Consider the following 4,804-nt stretch of genomic DNA (forward strand, 5'->3'; position numbering starts at 1 on the left):
TTGATTCTACGGTGTCGTAATTAAACTGTCGAGCCAGATCGCGCCGAGTTCTATCGATTGAGAATGTTTTATACAGGTGAGATAGCTTGTGTGGATGGCTATCGGGAGCAGACGGCAGGACGTGTGAAAATCGATTCTAATACCTATGTTACGCTAGTAACAAAGGTAATAAGGCGGAATCTCGAACACCAAACGTCAGATCGGTATGAAATTTTTTCTGCAGGTAGATATGGATGAGGTCTTTCCATTGCTGCAAATTTCACGTTGATGGGATGTACCGTTGATTTGTAAAAAATCGTTAACTAAAATCTTTCTATCCTGTAAATCTCCGGAACCGGAAGTCAGATCGGTATGAAATTTTTTCCCCAAGTAGATATGGATGAGGTCTTTCTACTGTTAAAGAAATCATGTTGATAAAGTGTACCGTTGATTTTTAAAAAATCGCTCACTAAAATCATTCTGGCCTATATATCTCCGAAACCGGAAGTCAGATCGAGAAAAAATTCAATAGCGATCAATGGCGCTGTGGGGCCTATCGAACGAGATATCAACCATATTGATCGCATGAGCCATCTCGAAAAAAGCTTGCCTAGATGAAACGCGTCCACAGACGCACATACAGACATCAGCAAATTTCACCTTGCTGGGTCGATTTTTCATATTCAATTTGATTCTACGGTGTCGTAATTAAACTGTCGAGCCAGATCGCGCCGAGTTCTATCGATTGAGAATGTTTTATACAGGTGAGATAGCTTGTGTGGATGGCTATCGGGAGCAGACGGCAGGACGTGTGAAAATCGATTCTAATACCTATGTTACGCTAGTAACAAAGGTAATAAGGCGGAATCTCGAACACCAAACGTCAGATCGGTATGAAATTTTTTCTGCAGGTAGATATGGATGAGGTCTTTCCATTGCTGCAAATTTCACGTTGATGGGATGTACCGTTGATTTGTAAAAAATCGTTAACTAAAATCTTTCTATTCTGTAAATCTCCGGAACCGGAAGTCAGATCGGTATGAAATTTTTTCCCCAAGTAGATATGGATGAGGTCTTTCTACTGTTAAAGAAATCATGTTGATAAAGTGTACCGTTGATTTTTAAAAAATCGCTCACTAAAATCATTCTGGCCTACATATCTCCGAAACCGGAAGTCAGATCGAGAAAAAATTCAATAGCGATCAATGGCGCTATGGGGCCTATCGAACGAGATATCAACCATATTGATCGCATGAGCCATCTCGAAAAAAGCTTGCCTAGATGAAACGCGTCCACAGACGCACATACAGACATCAGCAAATTTCACCTTGCTGGGTCGATTTTTCATATTCAATTTGATTCTACGGTGTCGTAATTAAACTGTCGAGCCAGATCGCGCCGAGTTCTATCGATTGAGAATGTTTTATACAGGTGAGATAGCTTGTGTGGATGGCTATCGGGAGCAGACGGCAGGACGTGTGAAAATCGATTCTAATACCTATGTTACGCTAGTAACAAAGGTAATAAGGCGGAATCTCGAACACCAAACGTCAGATCGGTATGAAATTTTTTCTGCAGGTAGATATGGATGAGGTCTTTCCATTGCTGCAAATTTCACGTTGATGGGATGTACCGTTGATTTGTAAAAAATCGTTAACTAAAATCTTTCTATCCTGTAAATCTCCGGAACCGGAAGTCAGATCGGTATGAAATTTTTTCCCCAAGTAGATATGGATGAGGTCTTTCTACTGTTAAAGAAATCATGTTGATAAAGTGTACCGTTGATTTTTAAAAAATCGCTCACTAAAATCATTCTGGCCTATATATCTCCGAAACCGGAAGTCAGATCGAGAAAAAATTCAATAGCGATCAATGGCGCTGTGGGGCCTATCGAACGAGATATCAACCATATTGATCGCATGAGCCATCTCGAAAAAAGCTTGCCTAGATGAAACGCGTCCACAGACGCACATACAGACATCAGCAAATTTCACCTTGCTGGGTCGATTTTTCATATTCAATTTGATTCTACGGTGTCGTAATTAAACTGTCGAGCCAGATCGCGCCGAGTTCTATCGATTGAGAATGTTTTATACAGGTGAGATAGCTTGTGTGGATGGCTATCGGGAGCAGACGGCAGGACGTGTGAAAATCGATTCTAATACCTATGTTACGCTAGTAACAAAGGTAATAAGGCGGAATCTCGAACACCAAACGTCAGATCGGTATGAAATTTTTTCTGCAGGTAGATATGGATGAGGTCTTTCCATTGCTGCAAATTTCACGTTGATGGGATGTACCGTTGATTTGTAAAAAATCGTTAACTAAAATCTTTCTATCCTGTAAATCTCCGGAACCGGAAGTCAGATCGGTATGAAATTTTTTCCCCAAGTAGATATGGATGAGGTCTTTCTACTGTTAAAGAAATCATGTTGATAAAGTGTACCGTTGATTTTTAAAAAATCGCTCACTAAAATCATTCTGGCCTATATATCTCCGAAACCGGAAGTCAGATCGAGAAAAAATTCAATAGCGATCAATGGCGCTGTGGGGCCTATCGAACGAGATATCAACCATATTGATCGCATGAGCCATCTCGAAAAAAGCTTGCCTAGATGAAACGCGTCCACAGACGCACATACAGACATCAGCAAATTTCACCTTGCTGGGTCGATTTTTCATATTCAATTTGATTCTACGGTGTCGTAATTAAACTGTCGAGCCAGATCGCGCCGAGTTCTATCGATTGAGAATGTTTTATACAGGTGAGATAGCTTGTGTGGATGGCTATCGGGAGCAGACGGCAGGACGTGTGAAAATCGATTCTAATACCTATGTTACGCTAGTAACAAAGGTAATAAGGCGGAATCTCGAACACCAAACGTCAGATCGGTATGAAATTTTTTCTGCAGGTAGATATGGATGAGGTCTTTCCATTGCTGCAAATTTCACGTTGATGGGATGTACCGTTGATTTGTAAAAAATCGTTAACTAAAATCTTTCTATCCTGTAAATCTCCGGAACCGGAAGTCAGATCGGTATGAAATTTTTTCCCCAAGTAGATATGGATGAGGTCTTTCTACTGTTAAAGAAATCATGTTGATAAAGTGTACCGTTGATTTTTAAAAAATCGCTCACTAAAATCATTCTGGCCTACATATCTCCGAAACCGGAAGTCAGATCGAGAAAAAATTCAATAGCGATCAATGGCGCTATGGGGCCTATCGAACGAGATATCAACCATATTGATCGCATGAGCCATCTCGAAAAAAGCTTGCCTAGATGAAACGCGTCCACAGACGCACATACAGACATCAGCAAATTTCACCTTGCTGGGTCGATTTTTCATATTCAATTTGATTCTACGGTGTCGTAATTAAACTGTCGAGCCAGATCGCGCCGAGTTCTATCGATTGAGAATGTTTTATACAGGTGAGATAGCTTGTGTGGATGGCTATCGGGAGCAGACGGCAGGACGTGTGAAAATCGATTCTAATACCTATGTTACGCTAGTAACAAAGGTAATAAGGCGGAATCTCGAACACCAAACGTCAGATCGGTATGAAATTTTTTCTGCAGGTAGATATGGATGAGGTCTTTCCATTGCTGCAAATTTCACGTTGATGGGATGTACCGTTGATTTGTAAAAAATCGTTAACTAAAATCTTTCTATCCTGTAAATCTCCGGAACCGGAAGTCAGATCGGTATGAAATTTTTTCCCCAAGTAGATATGGATGAGGTCTTTCTACTGTTAAAGAAATCATGTTGATAAAGTGTACCGTTGATTTTTAAAAAATCGCTCACTAAAATCATTCTGGCCTATATATCTCCGAAACCGGAAGTCAGATCGAGAAAAAATTCAATAGCGATCAATGGCGCTGTGGGGCCTATCGAACGAGATATCAACCATATTGATCGCATGAGCCATCTCGAAAAAAGCTTGCCTAGATGAAACGCGTCCACAGACGCACATACAGACATCAGCAAATTTCACCTTGCTGGGTCGATTTTTCATATTCAATTTGATTCTACGGTGTCGTAATTAAACTGTCGAGCCAGATCGCGCCGAGTTCTATCGATTGAGAATGTTTTATACAGGTGAGATAGCTTGTGTGGATGGCTATCGGGAGCAGACGGCAGGACGTGTGAAAATCGATTCTAATACCTATGTTACGCTAGTAACAAAGGTAATAAGGCGGAATCTCGAACACCAAACGTCAGATCGGTATGAAATTTTTTCTGCAGGTAGATATGGATGAGGTCTTTCCATTGCTGCAAATTTCACGTTGATGGGATGTACCGTTGATTTGTAAAAAATCGTTAACTAAAATCTTTCTATCCTGTAAATCTCCGGAACCGGAAGTCAGATCGGTATGAAATTTTTTCCCCAAGTAGATATGGATGAGGTCTTTCTACTGTTAAAGAAATCATGTTGATAAAGTGTACCGTTGATTTTTAAAAAATCGCTCACTAAAATCATTCTGGCCTATATATCTCCGAAACCGGAAGTCAGATCGAGAAAAAATTCAATAGCGATCAATGGCGCTATGGGGCCTATCGAACGAGATATCAACCATATTGATCGCATGAGCCATCTCGAAAAAAGCTTGCCTAGATGAAACGCGTCCACAGACGCACATACAGACATCAGCAAATTTCACCTTGCTGGGTCGATTTTTCATATTCAATTTGATTCTACGGTGTCGTAATTAAACTGTCGAGCCAGATCGCGCCGAGTTCTATCGATTGAGAATGTTTTATACAGGTGAGATAGCTTGTGTGGATGGCTATCGGGAGCAGACGGCAGGACGTGTGAAAATCGAT

The sequence above is a fragment of the Ochlerotatus camptorhynchus genome, unplaced genomic scaffold, assembly GCF_037179485.1.
Source record: "Ochlerotatus camptorhynchus isolate MF236.1 unplaced genomic scaffold, CSIRO-AGI_Acam_v1.1 ptg000257l, whole genome shotgun sequence".
NCBI lineage: Eukaryota > Metazoa > Arthropoda > Insecta > Diptera > Culicidae > Ochlerotatus > Ochlerotatus camptorhynchus.